Here is a 27,239-nt window from a genome sequence, read left to right on the forward strand (position 1 = left end):
ATAATAAGGTTTACATCAAGATATCACATAGTAGTTTCCCGCAAAATTCATCTCTACACTCTATTGAGCTGAATGCATTACTTTCCGTTCTTTGCATTTTGAGTTATGGATGTGTATATAACTACTCAGGGTGAGGTGCAACGGTATAAATATTGCATGTACCTACTCAGAGCCACAGAATACTCAAATGCATGTTGAATTCAGGAAGCTACCTCATAACATTTAGAGTGGAACAGTAAATATCTTTGTTTAGTTCTGTAAACGTTAATGTTCCATTTTGTAAAAAAGTTGAAGTTACTAAAAGTAACTTATCCGCCATTGGTAGCACACTCATAAAATTGGATGCATACTACTCTAAATCATATGGTAAGCAAAATAATAAGGTTTACATCAAGTTATCACATAGTAGTTTCCTGCAAAATTCATCTCTACACTCTATTGAGCTGAATGCATTACTTTCTATTCTACGCATTTTGAGTTATGGATGTGTACATAACTACGCAGGGTGAGGTGGAACGGTATAAATATTGCATGTATCCTACTCAGAGCCATGGAATACTCAAATGCAAGGTGAATTCAGGAAGCTACCTCATAACATTTAGAGTGGAACAGTAAATATCTTTGTTTAGTTCTGTAAACGGTAATGTTCCATTGTGTAAAAAAGTTGAAGTTACTAAAAGTAACTTCTCCAACATTGGTAGCACACTCATAAAATCGGTTGTATAGTATAAGTGATGTGGTAAGCAAAATAATAAGGTTTACATCAAGATATCACATAGCAGTTTCCCGCAAAATTCTTCTCTACACTCTATTGAGCTGAATGCATTACTTTCTATTCTGTGCATTTTGAGTTATGGATGTGTACATAACTACTCAGGGTGAGGTGGAACGGTATAAATATTGCATGTATCCTACTCAGAACCATGGAATACTCAAATGCAAGGTGAATTCAGGAAGCTACCTCTAAACATTTAGAGTGGAACAGTAAATAACTTTGTTTAGTTCTGTAAACGGTAATGTTCCATTGTGTAAAAAAGTTGAAGTTACTAAAAGTAACTTCTCCAACATTGGTAGCACACTCATAAAATCGGTTGCATAGTACTCTAAGTGATGTGGTAAGTAAAATAATTAGGTTTACATCAAGTTATCACATAGTAGTTTACAGCAAAATTCAACTCTACACTCTATTGAGCTGAATGTATTACTTTCTATTCTATGCATTTTGAGTTATGGATGTGTTCATAACTACTCAGGGAGAGGTGCAACGGTATAAATATTGCATGTACCTACTCAGAGCCACAGAATACTCAAATGCTAGTTGAATTCAGGAAGCTACCTCATAACATTTAGAGTGGAACAGTAAATATCTTTGTTTAGTTCTGTAAACGGTAATGTTCCATTGTGTAAAAAAGTTGAAGTTACTAAAAGTAACTTATCCGACATTGGTAGCACACTCATAAAATTGGTTGCATACTACTCTAAATCATATGGTAAGCAAAATAATAAGGTTTACATCAAGTTATCACATAGTATTTTCCCGCAAAATTCATCTCTACACTCTATTGAGCTGAATGCATTACTTTCTGTTCTTTGCATTTTGAGTTATGGATGTGTATATAACTACTCAGGGTGAGGTGGAACGGTATAAATATTGCATGTATCCTACTCAGAGCCATGGAATACTCAAATGCAAGGTGAATTCAGGAAGCTACCTCATAACATTTAGAGTGGAACAGTAAATATCTTTGTTTAGTTCTGTAAACGGTAATGTTCTATTGTGTAAAAAAGTTGAAGTTACTAAAAGTAACTTCTCCAACATTGGTAGCACACTCATAAAATCGGTTGCATAGTACTCTAAGTGATGTGGTAAGCAAAATAATAAGGTTTGCATCAAGATATCACAGAGTAGTTTCCCGCAAAATTCATCTCTACACTCTATTGAGCTGAATGCATTACTTTCTATTCTATGCATTTTGAGTTATGGATGTGTACATAACTACTCAGGGTGAGGTGGAACGGTATAAATATTGCATGTATCCTACTCAGAGCCATGGAATACTCAAATGCAAGGTGAATTCAGGAAGCTACCTCATAACATTTAGAGTGGAACAGTAAATATCTTTGTTTAGTTCTGTAAACGGTAATGTTCCATTGTATAAAAAAGTTGAAGTTACTAAAAGTAACTTCTCCAACATTGGTAGCACACTCATAAAATCGGTTGCATAGTACTCTAAGTGATCTGGTAAGCAAAATAATAAGGTTTACATCAAGATATCACATAGCAGTTTCCCGGAAAATTCATCTCTACACTCTATTGTGCTGAATGCATTACTTTCTGTTCTTTGCATTTTGAGTTATGGATGTGTACATAACTACTCAGCGTGAGGTGGAACGGTATAAATATTGCATGTATCCTACTCAGAACCATGGAATACTCAAATGCAAGGTGAATTCAGGAAGCTACCTCATAACATTTAGAGTGGAACAGTAAATATCTTTGTTTAGTTCTGTAAACGGTAATGTTCCATTGTGTAAAAAAGTTGAAGTTACTAAAAGTAACTTCTCCAACATTGGTAGCACACTCATAAAATCGGTTGCATAGTACTCTAAGTGATGTGGTAAGTAAAATAATTAGGCTTACATCAAGTTATCACATAGTAGTTTACAGCAAAATTCAACTCTACACTCTATTGAGCTGAATGCATTACTTTCTGTTCTTTGCATTTTGAGTTATGGATGTGTATATAACTACTCAGGGTGAGGTGGAACGGTATAAATATTGCATGTATCCTACTCAGAGCCATGGAATACTCAAATGCAAGGTGAATTCAGGAAGCTACCTCATAAATTTTAGAGTGGAACAGTAAATATCTTTGTTTAGTTCTGTAAACGTTAATGTTCCATTGTGTAAAAAAGTTGAAGTTACTAAAAGTAACTTATCCGACATTGGTAGCACACTCATAAAATTGGATGCATACTACTCTAAATCATATGGTAAGCAAGATAATAAGGTTTACATCAAGTTATCACATAGTAGTTTCCTGCAAAATTCATCTCTACACTCTATTGAGATGAATGCATTACTTTCAATTCTATGCATTTTGAGTTATGGATGTGTACATAACTACTCAGGGTGAGGTGGAACGGTATAAATATTGCATGTATCCTACTCAGAGCCATGGAATACTCAAATGCAAGGTGAATTCAGGAAGCTACCTCATAACATTTAGAGTGGAACAGTAAATATCTTTGTTTAGTTCTGTAAACGGTAATGTTCTATTGTGTAAAAAAGTTGAAGTTACTAAAAGTAACTTCTCCAACATTGGTAGCACACTCATAAAATCGGTTGCATAGTACTCTAAGTGATGTGGTAAGTAGAATAATTAGGTTTACATCAAGTTATCACATAGTAGTTTCCAGCAAAATTCAACTCTACACTCTATTGAGCTGAATGCATTACTTTCTATTCTATGCATTTTGAGTTATGGATGTGTACATAACTACTCAGCGTGAGGTGGAACGGTATAAATATTGCATGTATCCTACTCAGAACCATGGAATACTCAAATGCAAGGTGAATTCAGGAAGCTACCTCATAACATTTAGAGTGGAACAGTAAATATCTTTGTTTAGTTCTGTAAACGGTAATGTTCCATTGTGTAAAAAAGTTGAAGTTACTAAAAGTAACTTCTCCAACATTGGTAGCACACTCATAAAATCGGTTGCATAGTACTCTAAGTGATGTGGTAAGCAAAATAATAAGGTTTACATCAAGATATCACATAGCAGTTTCCCGGAAAATTCATCTCTACACTCTATTGTGCTGAATGCATTACTTTCTGTTCTTTGCATTTTGAGTTATGGATGTGTACATAACTACTCAGCGTGAGGTGGAACGGTATAAATATTGCATGTATCCTACTCAGAACCATGGAATACTCAAATGCAAGGTGAATTCAGGAAGCTACCTCATAACATTTAGAGTGGAACAGTAAATATCTTTGTTTAGTTCTGTAAACGGTAATGTTCCATTGTGTAAAAAAGTTGAAGTTACTAAAAGTAACTTCTCCAACATTGGTAGCACACTCATAAAATCGGTTGCATAGTACTCTAAGTGATGTGGTAAGTAAAATAATTAGGTTTACATCAAGTTATCACATAGTAGTTTACAGCAAAATTCAACTCTACACTCTATTGAGCTGAATGCATTACTTTCTGTTCTTTGCATTTTGAGTTATGGATGTGTATATAACTACTCAGGGTGAGGTGGAACGGTATAAATATTGCATGTATCCTACTCAGAGCCATGGAATACTCAAATGCAAGGTGAATTCAGGAAGCTACCTCATAACATTTAGAGTGGAACAGTAAATATCTTTGTTTAGTTCTGTAAACGTTAATGTTCCATTGTGTAAAAAAGTTGAAGTTACTAAAAGTAACTTATCCGACATTGGTAGCACACTCATAAAATTGGATGCATACTACTCTAAATCATATGGTAAGCAAGATAATAAGGTTTACATCAAGTTATCACATAGTAGTTTCCTGCAAAATTCATCTCTACACTCTATTGAGATGAATGCATTACTTTCAATTCTATGCATTTTGAGTTATGGATGTGTACATAACTACTCAGGGTGAGGTGGAACGGTATAAATATTGCATGTATCCTACTCAGAGCCATGGAATACTCAAATGCAAGGTGAATTCAGGAAGCTACCTCATAACATTTAGAGTGGAACAGTAAATATCTTTGTTTAGTTCTGTAAACGGTAATGTTCCATTGTGTAAAAAAGTTGAAGTTACTAAAAGTAACTTCTCCAACATTGGTAGCACACTCATAAAATCGGTTGCATAGTACTCTAAGTGATGTGGTAAGTAGAATAATTAGGTTTACATCAAGTTATCACATAGTAGTTTCCAGCAAAATTCAACTCTACACTCTATTGAGCTGAATGCATTACTTTCTATTCTATGCATTTTGAGTTATGGATGTGTACATAACTACTCAGCGTGAGGTGGAACGGTATAAATATTGCATGTATCCTACTCAGAACCATGGAATACTCAAATGCAAGGTGAATTCAGGAAGCTACCTCATAACATTTAGAGTGGAACAGTAAATATCTTTGTTTAGTTCTGTGAACGGTAATGTTCCATTGTGTAAAAAAGTTGAAGTTACTAAAAGTAACTTCTCCAACATTGGTAGCAGACTCATAAAATCGGTTGCATAGTACTCTAAGTGATGTGGTAAGCAAAATAATAAGGTTTACATCAAGATATCACATAGCAGTTTCCCGCAAAATTCATCTCTACACTCTATTGAGCTGAATGCATTACTTTCTGTTCTTTGCATTTTGAGTTATGGATGTGTACATAACTACTCAGAGTGAGGTGCAACGGTATAAATATTGCATGTACCTACTCAGAGCCACAGAATACTCAAATGCAAGTTGAATTCAGGAAGCTACCTCATAACATTTAGAGTGGAACAGTAAATATCTTTCTTTAGTTCTGTAAACGGTAATGTTCCATTGTGTAAAAAAGTTGAAGTTACTAAAAGTAACTTCTCCAACATTGGTAGCACACTCATAAAATCGGTTGCATAGTACTCTAAGTGATGTGGTAAGTAAAATAATTAGGTTTACATCAAGTTATCACATAGTAGTTTACAGCAAAATTCAACTCTACACTCTATTGAGCTGAATGCATTACTTTCTATTCTATGCATTTTGAGTTATGGATGTGTACATAACTACTCAGGGTGAGGTGCAACGGTATAAATATTGCATGTACCTACTCAGCGCCACAGAATACTCAAATGCACGTTGAATTCAGGAAGCTACCTCATAACATTTAGAGTGGAACAGTAAATATCTTTGTTTAGTTCTGTAAACGGTAATGTTCCATTGTGTAAAAAAGTTGAAGTTACTAAAAGTAACTTATCCGACATTGGTAGCACACTCATAAAATTGGTTGCATACTACTCTAAATCATATGGTAAGCAAAATAATAAGGTTTACATCAAGTTATCACATAGTATTTTCCCGCAAATTTCATCTCTACACTCTATTGAGCTGAATGCATTACTTTCTGTTCTTTGCATTTTGAGTTATGGATGTGTATATAACTACTCAGGGTGAGGTGGAACGGTATAATTATTGCATGTATCCTACTCAGAGCCATGGAATACTCAAATGCAAGGTGAATTCAGGAAGCTACCTCATAACATTTAGAGTGGAACAGTAAATATCTTTGTTTAGTTCTGTAAACGTTAATGTTCCATTGTGTAAAAAAGTTGAAGTTACTAAAAGTAACTTATCCGACATTGGTAGCACACTCATAAAATTGGATGCATACTACTCTAAATCATATGGTAAGCAAGATAATAAGCTTTACATCAAGTTATCACATAGTAGTTTCCTGCAAAATTCATCTCTACACTCTATTGAGATGAATGCATTACTTTCAATTCTATGCATTTTGAGTTATGGATGTGTACATAACTACTCAGGGTGAGGTGGAACGGAATAAATATTGCATGTATCCTACTCAGAGCCATGGAATACTCAAATGCAAGGTGAATTCAGGAAGCTACCTCATAACATTTAGAGTGGAACAGTAAATATCTTTGTTTAGTTCTGTAAACGGTAATGTTCTATTGTGTAAAAAAGTTGAAGTTACTAAAAGTAACTTCTCCAACATTGGTAGCACACTCATAAAATCGGTTGCATAGTACTCTAAGTGATGTGGTAAGTAGAATAATTAGGTTTACATCAAGTTATCACATAGTAGTTTCCAGCAAAATTCAACTCTACACTCTATTGAGCTGAATGCATTACTTTCTATTCTATGCATTTTGAGTTATGGATGTGTACATAACTACTCAGGGTGAGGTGGAACGGTATAAATATTGCATGTATCCTACTCAGAACCATGGAATACTCAAATGCAAGGTGAATTCAGGAAGCTACCTCATAACATTTAGAGTGGAACAGTAAATATCTTTGTTTAGTTCTGTAAACGGTAATGTTCCATTGTGTAAAAAAGTTGAAGTTACTAAAAGTAACTTATCCGACATTGGTAGCACACTCATAAAATTGGATGCATACTACTCTAAATCATATGGTAAGCAAAATAATAAGGTTTACATCAAGTTATCACATAGTATTTTCACGGAAAATTCATCTCTACACTCTATTGAGCTGAATGCATTACTTTCTGTTCTTTGCATTTTGAGTTATGGATGTGTATATAACTACTCAGGTTGAGGTGGAACGGTATAAATATTGCATGTATCCTACTCAGAGCCATGGAATACGCAAATGCAAGGTGAATTCAGGAAGCTACCTCATAACATTTAGAGTGGAACAGTAAATATTTTTGTTTAGTTCTGTAAACGTTAATGTTCAATTGTGTAAAAAAGTTGAAGTTACTAAAAGTAACTTATCCGACATTGGTAGCACACTCATAAAATTGGATGCATACTACTCTAAATCATATGGTAAGCAAAATAATAAGGTTTACATCAAGTTATCACATACTAGTTTCCTGCAAAATTCATCTCTACACTCTATTGAGCTGAATGCATTACTTTCTATTCTATGCATTTTGAGTTATGGATGTGTACATAACTACTCAGGGTGAGGTGGAACGGTATAAATATTGCATGTATCCTACTCAGAGCAATGGAATACTCAAATGCAAGGTGAATTCAGGAAGCTACCTCATAACATTTAGAGTGGAACAGTAAATATCTTTGTTTAGTTCTGTAAACGGTAATGTTCTATTGTGTAAAAAAGTTGAAGTTACTAAAAGTAACTTATCCGACATTGGTAGCACACTCATAAAATTGGATGCATACTACTCTAAATCATATGGTAAGCAAAATAATAAGGATAACATCAAGTTATCACATAGTAGTTTCCTGCAAAATTCATCTCTACACTCTATTGAGCTGAATGCATTACTTTCTATTCTATGCATTTTGAGTTATGGATGTGTACATAACTACTCAGGGTGAGGTGGAACGGTATAAATATTGCATGTATCCTACTCAGAGCAATGGAATACTCAAATGCAAGGTGAATTCAGGAAGCTACCTCATAACATTTAGAGTGGAACAGTAAATATCTTTGTTTAGTTCTGTAAACGGTAATGTTCTATTGTGTAAAAAAGTTGAAGTTACTAAAAGTAACTTCTCCAACATTGGTAGCACACTCATAAAATCGGTTGCATAGTACTCTAAGTGATGTGGTAAGTAAAATAATTAGGTTTACATCAAGTTATCACATAGTAGTTTACAGCAAAATTCAACTCTACACACTATTGAGCTGAATGCATTACTTTCTATTGTATGCATTTTGAGTTATGGATGTGTACATAACTACTCAGGGTGAGGTGCAACGGTATAAATATTGCATGTTCCTACTCAGAGCCACAGAATACTCAAATGCTAGTTGAATTCAGGAAGCTACCTCATAACATTTAGAGTGGAACAGTAAATATCTTTGTTTAGTTCTGTAAACGGTAATGTTCCATTGTGTAAAAAAGTTGAAGTTACTAAAAGTAACTTATCCGACATTGGTAGCACACTCATAAAATTGGTTGCATACTACTCTAAATCATATGGTAAGCAAAATAATAAGGTTTACATCAAGTTATCACATAGTATTTTCCCGCAAATTTCATCTCTACACTCTATTGAGCTGAATGCATTACTTTCTGTTCTTTGCATTTTGAGTTATGGATGTGTATATAACTACTCAGGGTGAGGTGGAACGGTATAAATATTGCATGTATCCTACTCAGAGCCATGGAATACTCAAATGCAAGGTGAATTCAGGAAGCTACCTCATAACATTTAGAGTGGAACAGTAAATATCTTTGTTTAGTTCTGTAAACGTTAATGTTCCATTGTGTAAAAAAGTTGAAGTTACTAAAAGTAACTTATCCGACATTGGTAGCACACTCATAAAATTGGATGCATACTACTCTAAATCATATGGTAAGCAAGATAATAAGCTTTACATCAAGTTATCACATAGTAGTTTCCTGCAAAATTCATCTCTACACTCTATTGAGATGAATGCATTACTTTCAATTCTATGCATTTTGAGTTATGGATGTGTACATAACTACTCAGGGTGAGGTGGAACGGAATAAATATTGCATGTATCCTACTCAGAGCCATGGAATACTCAAATGCAAGGTGAATTCAGGAAGCTACCTCATAACATTTAGAGTGGAACAGTAAATATCTTTGTTTAGTTCTGTAAACGGTAATGTTCTATTGTGTAAAAAAGTTGAAGTTACTAAAAGTAACTTCTCCAACATTGGTAGCACACTCATAAAATCGGTTGCATAGTACTCTAAGTGATGTGGTAAGTAGAATAATTAGGTTTACATCAAGTTATCACATAGTAGTTTCCAGCAAAATTCAACTCTACACTCTATTGAGCTGAATGCATTACTTTCTATTCTATGCATTTTGAGTTATGGATGTGTACATAACTACTCAGGGTGAGGTGGAACGGTATAAATATTGCATGTATCCTACTCAGAACCATGGAATACTCAAATGCAAGGTGAATTCAGGAAGCTACCTCATAACATTTAGAGTGGAACAGTAAATATCTTTGTTTAGTTCTGTAAACGGTAATGTTCCATTGTGTAAAAAAGTTGAAGTTACTAAAAGTAACTTATCCGACATTGGTAGCACACTCATAAAATTGGATGCATACTACTCTAAATCATATGGTAAGCAAAATAATAAGGTTTACATCAAGTTATCACATAGTATTTTCACGGAAAATTCATCTCTACACTCTATTGAGCTGAATGCATTACTTTCTGTTCTTTGCATTTTGAGTTATGGATGTGTATATAACTACTCAGGTTGAGGTGGAACGGTATAAATATTGCATGTATCCTACTCAGAGCCATGGAATACTCAAATGCAAGGTGAATTCAGGAAGCTACCTCATAACATTTAGAGTGGAACAGTAAATATCTTTGTTTAGTTCTGTAAACGTTAATGTTCCATTGTGTAAAAAAGTTGAAGTTACTAAAAGTAACTTATCCGACATTGGTAGCACACTCATAAAATTGGATGCATACTACTCTAAATCATATGGTAAGCAAAATAATAAGGTTTACATCAAGTTATCACATACTAGTTTCCTGCAAAATTCATCTCTACACTCTATTGAGCTGAATGCATTACTTTCTATTCTATGCATTTTGAGTTATGGATGTGTACATAACTACTCAGGGTGAGGTGGAACGGTATAAATATTGCATGTATCCTACTCAGAGCAATGGAATACTCAAATGCAAGGTGAATTCAGGAAGCTACCTCATAACATTTAGAGTGGAACAGTAAATATCTTTGTTTAGTTCTGTAAACGGTAATGTTCTATTGTGTAAAAAAGTTGAAGTTACTAAAAGTAACTTATCCGACATTGGTAGCACACTCATAAAATTGGATGCATACTACTCTAAATCATATGGTAAGCAAAATAATAAGGATAACATCAAGTTATCACATAGTAGTTTCCTGCAAAATTCATCTCTACACTCTATTGAGCTGAATGCATTACTTTCTATTCTATGCATTTTGAGTTATGGATGTGTACATAACTACTCAGGGTGAGGTGGAACGGTATAAATATTGCATGTATCCTACTCAGAGCAATGGAATACTCAAATGCAAGGTGAATTCAGGAAGCTACCTCATAACATTTAGAGTGGAACAGTAAATATCTTTGTTTAGTTCTGTAAACGGTAATGTTCTATTGTGTAAAAAAGTTGAAGTTACTAAAAGTAACTTCTCCAACATTGGTAGCACACTCATAAAATCGGTTGCATAGTACTCTAAGTGATGTGGTAAGTAAAATAATTAGGTTTACATCAAGTTATCACATAGTAGTTTACAGCAAAATTCAACTCTACACACTATTGAGCTGAATGCATTACTTTCTATTGTATGCATTTTGAGTTATGGATGTGTACATAACTACTCAGGGTGAGGTGCAACGGTATAAATATTGCATGTTCCTACTCAGAGCCACAGAATACTCAAATGCTAGTTGAATTCAGGAAGCTACCTCATAACATTTAGAGTGGAACAGTAAATATCTTTGTTTAGTTCTGTAAACGGTAATGTTCCATTGTGTAAAACAGTTGAAGTTACTAAAAGTAACTTCTCCAACATTGGTAGCACACTCATAAAATCGGTTGCATAGTACTCTAAGTGATGTGGTAAGTAGAATAATTAGGTTTACATCAAGTTATCACATAGTAGTTTCCAGCAAAATTCAACTCTACACTCCATTGAGCTGAATGCATTACTTTCTATTCTATGCATTTTGAGTTATTGATGTGTACATAACTACTCAGCGTGAGGTGGAACGGTATAAATATTGCATGTATCCTACTCAGAACCATGGAATACTCAAATGCAAGGTGAATTCAGGAAGCTACCTCATAACATTTAGAGTGGAACAGTAAATATCTTTGTTTAGTTCTGTAAACGGTAATGTTCCATTGTGTAAAAAAGTTGAAGTTACTAAAAGTAACTTCTCCAACATTGGTAGCACACTCATAAAATTGGTTGCATACTACTCTAAATCATATGGTAAGCAAAATAATAAGGTTTACATCAAGTTATCACATAGTATTTTCCCGCAAAATTCATCTCTACACTCTATTGAGCTGAATGCATTTCTTTCTGTTCTTTGCATTTTGAGTTATGGATGTGTATATAACTACTCAGGGTGAGGTGGAACGGTATAAATATTGCATGTATCCTACTCAGCGCCATGGAATACTCAAATGCAAGGTGTATTCAGGAAGCTACCTCATAACATTTAGAGTGGAACAGTAAATATCGTTGTTTAGTTCTGTAAACCGTAATGTTCCATTGTGTAAAAAAGTTGAAGTTACTAAAAGTAACTTATCCGACATTGGTAGCACACTCATACAATTGGATGCATACTACTCTAAATCATATGGTAAGCAAAATAATAAGGTTTACATCAAGTTATCACATAGTAGTTTCCTGCAAAATTCATCTCTACACTCTATTGAGCTGAATGCATTACTTTCTATTCTATGCATTTTGAGTTATGGATGTGTACATAACTACTCAGGGTGAGGTGGAACGGTATAAATATTGCATGTATCCTACTCAGAGCCATGGAATACTCAAATGCAAGGTGAATTCAGGAAGCTACCTCATAACATTTAGAGTGGAACAGTAAATATCTTTGTTTAGTTCTGTAAACGGTAATGTTCTATTGTGTAAAAAAGTTGAAGTTACTAAAAGTAACTTCTCCAACATTGGTAGCACACTCATAAAATCGGTTGCATAGTACTCTAAGTGATGTGGTAAGTAAAATAATTAGGTTTACATCAAGTTATCACATAGTAGTTTACAGCAAAATTCAACTCTACACTCTATTGAGCTGAATGCATTACTTTCTATTCTATGCATTTTGAGTTATGGATGTGTACATAACTACTCAGGGTGAGGTGCAACGGTATAAATTTTGCATGTACCTACTCAGAGCCACAGAATACTCAAATGCAAGTTGAATTCAGGAAGCTGCCTCATAACATTTAGAGTGGAACAGTAAATATCTTTGTTTAGTTCTGTAAACGGTAATGTTCCATTGTGTAAAAAAGTTGAAGTTACTAAAAGTAACTTATCCGACATTGGTAGCACACTCATAATATTGGTTGCATACTACTCTAAATCATATGGTAAGCAAAATAATAAGGTTTACATCAAGTTATCACATAGTATTTTCCCGCAAAATTCATCTCTACACTCTATTGAGCTGAATGCATTTCTTTCTGTTCTTTGCATTTTGAGTTATGGATGTGTATATAACTACTCAGGGTGAGGTGGAACGGTATAAATATTGCATGTATCCTACTCAGAGCCATGGAATACTCAAATGCAAGGTGAATTCAGGAAGCTACCTCATAACATTTATAGTGGAACAGTAAATATCTTTGTTTAGTTCTGTAAACCGTAATGTTCCATTGTGTAAAAAAGTTGAAGTTACTAAAAGTAACTTATCCGACATTGGTAGCACACTCATAAAATTGGATGCATACTACTCTAAATCATATGGTAAGCAAAATAATAAGGTTTACATCAAGTTATCACATAGTAGTTTCCTGCAAAATTCATCTCTACACTCTATTGAGCTGAATGCATTACTTTCTATTCTATGCATTTTGAGTTATGGATGTGTACATAACTACTCAGGGTGAGGTGGAACGGTATAAATATTGCATGTATCCTACTCAGAGCCATGGAATACTCAAATGCAAGGTGAATTCAGGAAGCTACCTCATAACATTTAGAGTGGAACAGTAAATATCTTTGTTTAGTTCAGTAAACGGTAATGTTCTATTGTGTAAAAAAGTTGAAGTTACTAAAAGTAACTTCTCCAACATTGGTAGCACACTCATAAAATCGGTTGCATAGTACTCTAAGTGATGTGGTAAGTAAAATAATTAGGTTTACATCAAGTTATCACATAGTAGTTTACAGCAAAATTCAACTCTACACTCTATTGAGCTGAATGCATTACTTTCTATTCTATGCATTTTGAGTTATGGATGTGTACATAACTACTCAGGGTGAGGTGCAACGGTATAAATTTTGCATGTACCTACTCAGAGCCGCAGAATACTCAAATGCAAGTTGAATTCAGGAAGCTGCCTCATAACATTTAGAGTGGAACAGTAAATATCTTTGTTTAGTTCTGTAAACGGTAATGTTCCATTGTGTAAAAAAGTTGAAGTTACTAAAAGTAACTTATCCGACATTGGTAGCACACTCATAAAATTGGTTGCATACCACTCTAAATCATATGGTAAGCAAAATAATAAGGTTTACATCAAGTTATCACATAGTATTTTCCCGCAAAATTCATCTCTACACTCTATTGTGCTGAATGCATTACTTTCTGTTCTTTGCATTTTGAGTTATGGATGTGTATATAACTACTCAGGGTGAGGTGGAACGGTATAAATATTGCATGTATCCTACTCAGAGCCATGGAATACTCAAATGCAAGGTGAATTCAGGAAGCTACCTCATAACATTTAGAGTGGAACAGTAAATATCTTTGTTTAGTTCTGTAAACCGTAATGTTCCATTGTGTAAAAAAGTTGAAGTTAATAAAAGTAACTTATCCGACATTGGTAGCACACTCTAAAAATTGGATGCATACTACTCTAAATCATATGGTAAGCAAAATAATAAGGTTTACATCAAGTTATCACATAGTAGTTTCCTGCAAAATTCATCTCTACACTCTATTGAGCTGAATGCATTACTTTCTATTCTATGCATTTTGAGTTATGGATGTGTACATAACTACTCAGGGTGAGGTGGAACGGTATAAATATTGCATGTATCCTACTCAGAGCCATGGAATACTCAAATGCCAGGTGAATTCAGAAAGCTACCTTATAACATTTAGAGTGGAACAGTAAATATCGTTGTTTAGTTGTGTAAACGGTAATGTTCCATTGTGTAAAAAAGTTGAAGTTACTAAAAGTAACTTCTCCAACATTGGTAGCACACTCATAAAATCGGTTGCATAGTACTCTAAGTGATGTGGTAAGTAAAATAATTAGGTTTACATAAAGTTAACAGATAGTAGTTTCCAGCAAAATTCAACTCTACACTCTATTGAGCTGAATGCATTACTTTCTATTCTATGCATTTTGAGTTATGGATGTGTACATAACTACTCAGCGTGAGGTGGAACGGTATAAATATTGCATGTATCCTACTCAGAACCATGGAATACTCAAATGCAAGGTGAATTCAGGAAGCTACCTCATAACATTTAGAGTGGAACAGTAAATATCTTTGTTTAGTTCTGTAAACGGTAATGTTCCATTGTGTAAAAAAGTTGAAGTTACTAAAAGTAACTTCTCCAACATTGGTAGCACACTCATAAAATCGGTTGCATAGTACTCTAAGTGATGTGGTAAGTAAAATAATTAGGTTTACATCGAGTTATCACATAGTAGTTTACAGCAAAATTCAACTCTACACTCTATTGAGCTGAATGCATTACTTTCTATTCTATGCATTTTGAGTTATGGATGTGTACATAACTACTCAGCGTGAGGTGGAACGGTATAAATATTGCATGTATCCTACTCAGAACCATGGAATACTCAAATGCAAGGTGAATTCAGGAAGCTACCTATTAACATTTAGAGTGGAACAGTAAATATCTTTGTTTAGTTCTGTAAACGGTAATGTTCCATTGTGTAAAAAAGTTGAAGTTACTAAAAGTAACTTCTCCAACATTGGTAGTACACTCATAAAATTGGCTGCATACTACTCTAAATCATATGGTAAGCAAAATAATAAGGTTTACATCAAATTATCACATAGTAGTTTCCAGCAAAATTCAACTCTACACTCTATTGAGCTGAATGCATTACTTTCTATTGTATGCATTTTGAGTTATGGATGTGTACATACCTACTCAGGGTGAGGTGCAACGGTATAAATATTGCATGTACCTACTCAGAGCCACAGAATACTCAAATGCAAGTTGAATTCAGGAAGCTACCTCATAACATTTAGAGTGGAACAGTAAATATCTTTGTTTAGTTCTGTAAACGGTAATGTTCTATTGTGTAAAAAAGTTGAAGTTACTAAAAGTAACTTCTCCAACATTGGTAGCACACTCATAAAATCGGTTGCATAGTACTCTAAGTGATGTGGTAAGTAAAATAATTAGGTTTACATCAAGTTATCACATAGTAGTTTAGAGCAAAATTCAACTCTACACTCTATTGAGCTGAATGCATTACTTTCTATTCTATGCATTTTGAGTTATGGATGTGTACATAACTACTCAGGGTGAGGTGCAACGGTATAAATTTTGCAGGTACCTACTCAGAGCCACAGAATACTCAAATGCAAGTTGAATTCAGGAAGCTGCCTCATAACATTTAGAGTGGAACAGTAAATATCTTTGTTTAGTTCTGTAAACGGTAATGTTCCATTGTGTAAAAAAGTTGAAGTTACTAAAAGTAACTTATCCGACATTAGTAGCACACTCATAATATTGGTTGCATACTACTCTAAATCATATGGTAAGCAAAATAATAATGTTTACATCAAGTTATCACATAGTATTTTCCCGCAAAATTCATCTCTACACTCTATTGAGCTGAATGCATTTCTTTCTGTTCTTTGCATTTTGAGTTATGGATGTGTATATAACTACTCAGGGTGAGGTGGAAGGGTATAAATATTGCATGTATCCTACTCAGAGCCATGGAATACTCAAATGCAAGGTGAATTCAGGAAGCTACCTCATAACATTTAGAGTGGAACAGTAAATATCTTTGTTTAGTTCTGTAAACCGTAATGTTCCATTGTGTAAAAAAGTTGAAGTTACTAAAAGTAACTTATCCGACATTGGTAGCACACTCATAAAATTGGATGCATACTACTCTAAATCATAAGGTAAGCAAAATAATAAGGTTTACATCAAGTTATCACATAGTAGTTTCCTGCAAAATTCATCTCTACACTCTATTGAGCTGAATGCATTACTTTCTATTCTATGCATTTTGAGTTATGGATGTGTACATAACTACTCAGGGTGAGGTGGAACGGTATAAATATTGCATGTATCCTACTCAGAGCCATGGAATACTCAAATGCAAGGTGAATTCAGGAAGCTACCTCATAACATTTAGAGTGGAACAGTAAATATCTTTGTTTAGTTCTGTAAACGGTAATGTTCTATTGTGTAAAAAAGTTGAAGTTACTAAAAGTAACTTCTCCAACATTGGTAGCACACTCATAAAATCGGTTGCATAGTACTCTAAGTGATGTGGTAAGTAAAATAATTAGGTTTACATCAAGTTATCACATAGTAGTTTACAGCAAAATTCAACTCTACACTCTATTGAGCTGAATGCATTACTTTCTATTCTATGCATTTTGAGTTATCGATGTGTACATAACTACTCAGGGTGAGGTGCAACGGTATAAATTTTGCATGTACCTACTCAGAGCCGCAGAATACTCAAATGCAAGTTGAATTCAGGAAGCTGCCTCATAACATTTAGAGTGGAACAGTAAATATCTTTGTTTAGTTCTGTAAACGGTAATGTTCCATTGTGTAAAAAAGTTGAAGTTACTAAAAGTAACTTATCCGACATTGGTAGCACACTCATAAAATTGGTTGCATACCACTCTAAATCATCTGGTAAGCAAAATAATAAGGTTTACATCAAGTTATCACATAGTATTTTCCCGCAAAATTCATCTCTACACTCTATTGTGCTCAATGCATTACTTTCTGTTCTTTGCATTTTGAGTTATGGATGTGTATATAACTACTCAGGGTGAGGTGGAACGGTATAAATATTGCATGTATCCTACTCAGAGCCATGGAATACTCAAATGCAAGGTGAATTCAGGAAGCTACCTCATAACATTTAGAGTGGAACAGTAAATATCTTTGTTTAGTTCTGTAAACCGTAATGTTCCATTGTGTAAAAAAGTTGAAGTTACTAAAAGTAACTTCTCCAACATTGGTAGCACACTCATAAAATCGGTTGCATAGTACTCTAAGTGATGTGGTAAGTAAAATAATTAGGTTTACATAAAGTTAACAGATAGTAGTTTCCAGCAAAATTCAACTCTACACTCTATTGAGCTGAATGCATTACTTTCTATTCTATGCATTTTGAGTTATGGATGTGTACATAACTACTCAGCGTGAGGTGGAACGGTATAAATATTGCATGTATCCTACTCAGAACCATGGAATACTCAAATGCAAGGTGAATTCAGGAAGCTACCTCATAACATTTAGAGTGGAACAGTAAATATCTTTGTTTAGTTCTGTAAACGGTAATGTTCCATTGTGTAAAAAAGTTGAAGTTACTAAAAGTAACTTCTCCAACATTGGTAGCACACTCATAAAATCGGTTGCATAGTACTCTAAGTGATGTGGTAAGTAAAATAATTAGGTTTACATCGAGTTATCACATAGTAGTTTACAGCAAAATTCAACTCTACACTCTATTGAGCTGAATGCATTACTTTCTATTCTATGCATTTTGAGTTATGGATGTGTACATAACTACTCAGCGTGAGGTGGAACGGTATAAATATTGCATGTATCCTACTCAGAACCATGGAATACTCAAATGCAAGGTGAATTCAGGAAGCTACCTATTAACATTTAGAGTGGAACAGTAAATATCTTTGTTTAGTTCTGTAAACGGTAATGTTCCATTGTGTAAAAAAGTTGAAGTTACTAAAAGTAACTTCTCCAACATTGGTAGTACACTCATAAAATTGGCTGCATACTACTCTAAATCATATGGTAAGCAAAATAATAAGGTTTACATCAAATTATCACATAGTAGTTTCCAGCAAAATTCAACTCTACACTCTATTGAGCTGAATGCATTACTTTCTATTGTATGCATTTTGAGTTATGGATGTGTACATACCTACTCAGGGTGAGGTGCAACGGTATAAATATTGCATGTACCTACTCAGAGCCACAGAATACTCAAATGCAAGTTGAATTCAGGAAGCTACCTCATAACATTTAGAGTGGAACAGTAAATATCTTTGTTTAGTTCTGTAAACGGTAATGTTCTATTGTGTAAAAAAGTTGAAGTTACTAAAAGTAACTTCTCCAACATTGGTAGCACACTCATAAAATCGGTTGCATAGTACTCTAAGTGATGTGGTAAGTAAAATAATTAGGTTTACATCAAGTTATCACATAGTAGTTTAGAGCAAAATTCAACTCTACACTCTATTGAGCTGAATGCATTACTTTCTATTCTATGCATTTTGAGTTATGGATGTGTACATAACTACTCAGGGTGAGGTGCAACGGTATAAATTTTGCAGGTACCTACTCAGAGCCACAGAATACTCAAATGCAAGTTGAATTCAGGAAGCTGCCTCATAACATTTAGAGTGGAACAGTAAATATCTTTGTTTAGTTCTGTAAACGGTAATGTTCCATTGTGTAAAAAAGTTGAAGTTACTAAAAGTAACTTATCCGACATTAGTAGCACACTCATAATATTGGTTGCATACTACTCTAAATCATATGGTAAGCAAAATAATAATGTTTACATCAAGTTATCACATAGTATTTTCCCGCAAAATTCATCTCTACACTCTATTGAGCTGAATGCATTTCTTTCTGTTCTTTGCATTTTGAGTTATGGATGTGTATATAACTACTCAGGGTGAGGTGGAAGGGTATAAATATTGCATGTATCCTACTCAGAGCCATGGAATACTCAAATGCAAGGTGAATTCAGGAAGCTACCTCATAACATTTAGAGTGGAACAGTAAATATCTTTGTTTAGTTCTGTAAACCGTAATGTTCCATTGTGTAAAAAAGTTGAAGTTACTAAAAGTAACTTATCCGACATTGGTAGCACACTCATAAAATTGGATGCATACTACTCTAAATCATAAGGTAAGCAAAATAATAAGGTTTACATCAAGTTATCACATAGTAGTTTCCTGCAAAATTCATCTCTACACTCTATTGAGCTGAATGCATTACTTTCTATTCTATGCATTTTGAGTTATGGATGTGTACATAACTACTCAGGGTGAGGTGGAACGGTATAAATATTGCATGTATCCTACTCAGAGCCATGGAATACTCAAATGCAAGGTGAATTCAGGAAGCTACCTCATAACATTTAGAGTGGAACAGTAAATATCTTTGTTTAGTTCTGTAAACGGTAATGTTCTATTGTGTAAAAAAGTTGAAGTTACTAAAAGTAACTTCTCCAACATTGGTAGCACACTCATAAAATCGGTTGCATAGTACTCTAAGTGATGTGGTAAGTAAAATAATTAGGTTTACATCAAGTTATCACATAGTAGTTTACAGCAAAATTCAACTCTACACTCTATTGAGCTGAATGCATTACTTTCTATTCTATGCATTTTGAGTTATCGATGTGTACATAACTACTCAGGGTGAGGTGCAACGGTATAAATTTTGCATGTACCTACTCAGAGCCGCAGAATACTCAAATGCAAGTTGAATTCAGGAAGCTGCCTCATAACATTTAGAGTGGAACAGTAAATATCTTTGTTTAGTTCTGTAAACGGTAATGTTCCATTGTGTAAAAAAGTTGAAGTTACTAAAAGTAACTTATCCGACATTGGTAGCACACTCATAAAATTGGTTGCATACCACTCTAAATCATCTGGTAAGCAAAATAATAAGGTTTACATCAAGTTATCACATAGTATTTTCCCGCAAAATTCATCTCTACACTCTATTGTGCTCAATGCATTACTTTCTGTTCTTTGCATTTTGAGTTATGGATGTGTATATAACTACTCAGGGTGAGGTGGAACGGTATAAATATTGCATGTATCCTACTCAGAGCCATGGAATACTCAAATGCAAGGTGAATTCAGGAAGCTACCTCATAACATTTAGAGTGGAACAGTAAATATCTTTGTTTAGTTCTGTAAACCGTAATGTTCCATTGTGTAAAAAAGTTGAAGTTACTAAAAGTAACTTATCCGACATTGGTAGCACACTCATAAAATTGGATGCATACTACTCTAAATCATAAGGTAAGCAAAATAATAAGGTTTACATCAAGTTATCACATAGTAGTTTCCTGCAAAATTCATCTCTACACTCTATTGAGCTGAATGCATTACTTTCTATTCTATGCATTTTGAGTTATGGATGTGTACATAACTACTCAGGGTGAGGTGGAACGGTATAAATATTGCATGTATCCTACTCAGAGCCATGGAATACTCAAATGCAAGGTGAATTCAGGAAGCTACCTCATAACATTTAGAGTGGAACAGTAAATATCTTTGTTTAGTTCTGTAAACGGTAATGTTCTATTGTGTAAAAAAGTTGAAGTTACTAAAAGTAACTTCTCCAACATTGGTAGCACACTCATAAAATCGGTTGCATAGTACTCTAAGTGATGTGGTAAGTAAAATAATTAGGTTTACATCAAGTTATCACATAGTAGTTTACAGCAAAATTCAACTCTACACTCTATTGAGCTGAATGCATTACTTTCTATTCTATGCATTTTGAGTTATCGATGTGTACATAACTACTCAGGGTGAGGTGCAACGGTATAAATTTTGCATGTACCTACTCAGAGCCGCAGAATACTCAAATGCAAGTTGAATTCAGGAAGCTGCCTCATAACATTTAGAGTGGAACAGTAAATATCTTTGTTTAGTTCTGTAAACGGTAATGTTCCATTGTGTAAAAAAGTTGAAGTTACTAAAAGTAACTTATCCGACATTGGTAGCACACTCATAAAATTGGTTGCATACCACTCTAAATCATCTGGTAAGCAAAATAATAAGGTTTACATCAAGTTATCACATAGTATTTTCCCGCAAAATTCATCTCTACACTCTATTGTGCTCAATGCATTACTTTCTGTTCTTTGCATTTTGAGTTATGGATGTGTATATAACTACTCAGGGTGAGGTGGAACGGTATAAATATTGCATGTATCCTACTCAGAGCCATGGAATACTCAAATGCAAGGTGAATTCAGGAAGCTACCTCATAACATTTAGAGTGGAACAGTAAATATCTTTGTTTAGTTCTGTAAACGTTAATGTTCCATTGTGTAAAAAAGTTGAAGTTAGTAAAAGTAACTTATCCGACATTGGTAGTACACTCATAAAATTGGATGCATACTACTCTAAATCATATGGTATGCAAAATAATAAGGTTTACATCAAGTTATCACATAGTATTTTCCCGCAAAATTCATCTCTACACTCTATTGAGCTGAATGCATTTCTTTCTGTTCTTTGCATTTTGAGTTATGGATGTGTATATAACTACTCAGGGTGAGGTGGAACGGTATAAATATTGCATGTATCCTACTCAGAGCCATGGAATACTCAAATGCAAGGTGAATTCAGGAAGCTACCTCATAACATTTAGAGTGGAACAGTAAATATCTTTGTTTAGTTCTGTAAACCGTAATGTTCCATTGTGTAAAAAAGTTGAAGTTAATAAAAGTAACTTATCCGACATTGGTAGCACACTCTAAAAATTGGATGCATACTACTCTAAATCATATGGTAAGCAAAATAATAAGGTTTACATCAAGTTATCACATAGTAGTTTCCTGCAAAATTCATCTCTACACTCTATTGAGCTGAATGCATTACTTTCTATTCTATGCATTTTGAGTTATGGATGTGTACATAACTACTCAGGGTGAGGTGGAACGGTATAAATATTGCATGTATCCTACTCAGAGCCATGGAATACTCAAATGCCAGGTGAATTCAGAAAGCTACCTTATAACATTTAGAGTGGAACAGTAAATATCTTTGTTTAGTTGTGTAAACGGTAATGTTCCATTGTGTAAAAAAGTTGAAGTTACTAAAAGTAACTTCTCCAACATTGGTAGCACACTCATAAAATCGGTTGCATAGTACTCTAAGTGATGTGGTAAGTAAAATAATTAGGTTTACATAAAGTTAACAGATAGTAGTTTCCAGCAAAATTCAACTCTACACTCTATTGAGCTGAATGCATTACTTTCTATTCTATGCATTTTGAGTTATGGATGTGTACATAACTACTCAGCGTGAGGTGGAACGGTATAAATATTGCATGTATCCTACTCAGAACCATGGAATACTCAAATGCAAGGTGAATTCAGGAAGCTACCTCATAACATTTAGAGTGGAACAGTAAATATCTTTGTTTAGTTCTGTAAACGGTAATGTTCCATTGTGTAAAAAAGTTGAAGTTAGTAAAAGTAACTTCTCCAACATTGGTAGCACACTCATAAAATCGGTTGCATAGTACGCTAAGTGATGTGGTAAGTAAAATAATTAGGTTTACATCGAGTTATCACATAGTAGTTTACAGCAAAATTCAACTCTACACTCTATTGAGCTGAATGCATTACTTACTATTCTATGCATTTTGAGTTATGGATGTGTACATAACTACTCAGGGTGAGGTGCAACGGTATAAATATTGCATGTACCTACTCAGAGCCACAGAATACTCAAATGCAAGTTGAATTCAGGAAGCTACCTCATAACATTTAGAGTGGAACAGTAAATATCTTTGTTTAGTTCTGTAAACGGTAATGTTCCATTGTGTAAAAAAGTTGAAGTTACTAAAAGTAACTTCTCCAACATTGGTAGCACACTCATAAAATCGGTTGCATAGTACTCTAAGTGATGTGGTAAGTAAAATAATTAGGTTTACATCGAGTTATCACATAGTAGTTTACAGCAAAATTCAACTCTACACTCTATTGAGCTGAATGCATTACTTTCTATTCTATGCATTTTGAGTTATGGATGTGTACATAACTACTCAGCGTGAGGTGGAACGGTATAAATATTGCATGTATCCTACTCAGAACCATGGACTACTCAAATGCAAGGTGAATTCAGGAAGCTACCTATTAACATTTAGAGTGGAACAGTAAATATCTTTGTTTAGTTCTGTAAACGGTAATGTTCCATTGTGTAAAAAAGTTGAAGTTACTAAAAGTAACTTCTCCAACATTGGTAGTACACTCATAAAATTGGCTGCATACTACTCTAAATCATATGGTAAGCAAAATAATAAGGTTTACATCAAATTATCACATAGTAGTTTCCAGCAAAATTCAACTCTACACTCTATTGAGCTGAATGCATTACTTTCTATTGTATGCATTTTGAGTTATGGATGTGTACATACCTACTCAGGGTGAGGTGCAACGGTATAAATATTGCATGTACCTACTCAGAGCCACAGAATACTCAAATGCAAGTTGAATTCAGGAAGCTACCTCATAACATTTAGAGTGGAACAGTAAATATCTTTGTTTAGTTCTGTAAACGGTAATGTTCTATTGTGTAAAAAAGTTGAAGTTACTAAAAGTAACTTCTCCAACATTGGTAGCACACTCATAAAATCGGTTGCATAGTACTCTAAGTGATGTGGTAAGTAAAATAATTAGGTTTACATCAAGTTATCACATAGTAGTTTACAGCAAAATTCAACTCTACACTCTATTGAGCTGAATGCATTACTTTCTATTCTATGCATTTTGAGTTATGGATGTGTACATAACTACTCAGGGTGAGGTGCAACGGTATAAATTTTGCATGTACCTACTCAGAGCCACAGAATACTCAAATGCAAGTTGAATTCAGGAAGCTGCCTCATAACATTTAGAGTGGAACAGTAAATATCTTTGTTTAGTTCTGTAAACGGTAATGTTCCATTGTGTAAAAAAGTTGAAGTTACTAAAAGTAACTTATCCGACATTAGTAGCACACTCATAATATTGGTTGCATACTACTCTAAATCATATGGTAAGCAAAATAATAATGTTTACATCAAGTTATCACATAGTATTTTCCCGCAAAATTCATCTCTACACTCTATTGAGCTGAATGCATTTCTTTCTGTTCTTTGCATTTTGAGTTATGGATGTGTATATAACTACTCAGGGTGAGGTGGAACGGTATAAATATTGCATGTATCCGACTCAGAGCCATGGAATACTCAAATGCAAGGTGAATTCAGGAAGCTACCTCATAACATTTAGAGTGGAACAGTAAATATCTTTGTTTAGTTCTGTAAACCGTAATGTTCCATTGTGTAAAAAAGTTGAAGTTACTAAAAGTAACTTATCCGACATTGGTAGCACACTCATAAAATTGGATGCATACTACTCTAAATCATATGGTAAGCAAAATAATAAGGTTTACATTGTTACGAAAACCCCGTAACCAGGTAACTTACCAGCAAAGATAGATGGATCAGCTGAGCCGGATGCTACTATTTTCAAACGTTTTATTCAATAAGGGCACAAACGTATGGTTAATACAAAACATTCAAATCGTCAAAACTCAATCTAAAACACCGGAGTAACCATAATCAATCAGAAATAAGCTCTTTCGTTGTCTAGGGTATATAATACTGAGTCCAATTGGAAATATAAAGAGTCACTCTGAAGTCTGCAGGCTTTTCTCTTTTGGTTTCACGTGTTGGAGAGAGAGAGATTGTTAGGAAAAGAGACACTTGCCGTTGTCTTGATGAATCAAATCCTCAGCATCAGAGGATTTGGCTTCCCTGGTGTTAAATAAAAGCGGTTTTCCGTTGGTTCCAGCCACAAACCCCGCATTCGGAATTTAACGCACGTGGCTTATTTCAAAATGGCTTCCCGTTCCCATGGGAAGCGGTATCGTGCTTCTTGGTGTCTCCTTGGTGCGTCTGAGGGTCGTCCTCTTTCAGACCCTTCTTTATACTGCCTCACGGGATCTCAGGTGTCAATCAGGTTGCAGGTGATGCAATCTCTCTCTCAACCAGCCCACTTTGCCCGAGGGCTTTACAATGTCCCTGCGAGTTGGCACGTCTGCAGTTCCCAGGTGTCTCCTGAGAACAATGCCACAGTCTCCAGCTTTTGTCCCAGTGGAATGTCTTTCCATTTCCTGTGTCCATTCAGCCTGTCTCTCTCTCTCTCTTTTGGGTCATTGACCCCCCTTTTCTAGGGCTCTTGCAATTCTCACAAAGGAGGGGGCTGGTATCATAACACCTCCCCTCTTAAAAAGGTTTTTACCAGCGGTTAAAACCCAGAGTGGTACAGTCTTACAGAAATTTTGAATCTAATACAGAGTAATACAGTTATACATTCAAGTCAGCATCTAAACAGTTAACAAGTACAGTGCCCCTTTAGTTAATATCTTAACATCTTAATATCTTAAAGTCTTGTAGCATCAGACTTCAATTCAATAACCACCTATTTATTTATTGTTTTCAGCAACAAAACTGCGGAGGTGTGATCTTAGCTTAGGTGCATCTACAAAAGTTTATGCGAATACTAATTGTTTCGGTCGGTTTACTTCGCCGGCAGGTCTCCAAAGGTCTGTCTTTATTATTCACAGGCTTTGGCGCAACCCGTAAAACCTGCTTTGCTGTTTAAAAAAAATGGCATCCCCATTAACCGTCACCTCTTTTCTGGCGAGAACTCCCGCCCGCCTCGTTCATCAGGGCTATTTTTTTCAACACCATGCCCCAAACTGTCAAGACCCTTCAGGCTATTTGTTTTTAATTCCAACTCCTCTTTCAGGTAGCATTTCGAATGCAACCTCTTCACACCCCACCCTGGCGTAACAATAGAGTGGGGGGCCCCGCTATTTCCCGACTCACTCTGTGAGCGATCTGCCAGGTTTAAAATTTCTTCCTTCGACTTGGGAACTACAGACTTTCCGTTTCCTTCAATAACAATCCTCATTCCCCCCTTAAATTCGGCACTAACCTTGGCCCCACTCTCGAACACAAACACCGTGGAACTCACACTTCCCACGGTTACCAAGGTTAACCCTTTTCCTACTGAACCAACCCTATCTGATCCACAAAGACGGCCGCCCCGTCCCCCTGAATCAAACACCTCAGACTTCCCCTGAGCTCTGTTACCAGGTTCAGCACCACGTGCGCCCCCATCTTGGACACACTCAAACGGGACATTGGCCCCTTCCAGGCTTTCAATACCCGTACCTTTTTCAAATTCTAACGTCCCCCGATCCTTCCAGCTACTCTCTAGGCAGCCCCCCGTTGGGGAAGGCGCAACCCTGCGAGCTGAGACAACCTCCTCGGCCATTTCAGCTGACTTCTCCACAGCAAGGATACCCTTCCTCTCTAAGACTGCCCTCATTTCACTCTCGGGACCATCGAGAACACCATTAGAACTCTGAACTTCTTCAAACAATTCTGCCATACCAGACAGATTAACCATGTCCAACTCTGGACATTTTAACAACTTTATCCGTTTCTCAACTTTAGTTCCTACCTCTAGGACCTTTCTCTTCACTAAGGGCCGGGCTATTTCCTCTCCCTTACCCCCTTTTACTATACTGCTTTCTGTTTTACCACCCTCGGAACCCTCATGGTACAGGGTCGGTAAAAACATCTTGGCCAGATCACCGCTGGCTTCATTTAAACTGTCCTCTTTCTCAGCCGCTTTTTCCGACAGGCTGCGAGTGACCGCGCATGCGCGATAGCTTTGGGACTCTAGGGGCGGGGCCACCGCACTCGCCGGTCGGCGGGTCGGCATCATGGCTGCCCAAATCCTCCCTCCTGCTAACACACTTTGTAACAACGCGACCCACTGCTCTTGTGGCCACTTCTGGTTCACTGCC

The sequence above is a fragment of the Hemitrygon akajei genome, chromosome 16 (genome assembly GCF_048418815.1).
Source record: "Hemitrygon akajei chromosome 16, sHemAka1.3, whole genome shotgun sequence".
Lineage (NCBI taxonomy): Eukaryota > Metazoa > Chordata > Chondrichthyes > Myliobatiformes > Dasyatidae > Hemitrygon > Hemitrygon akajei.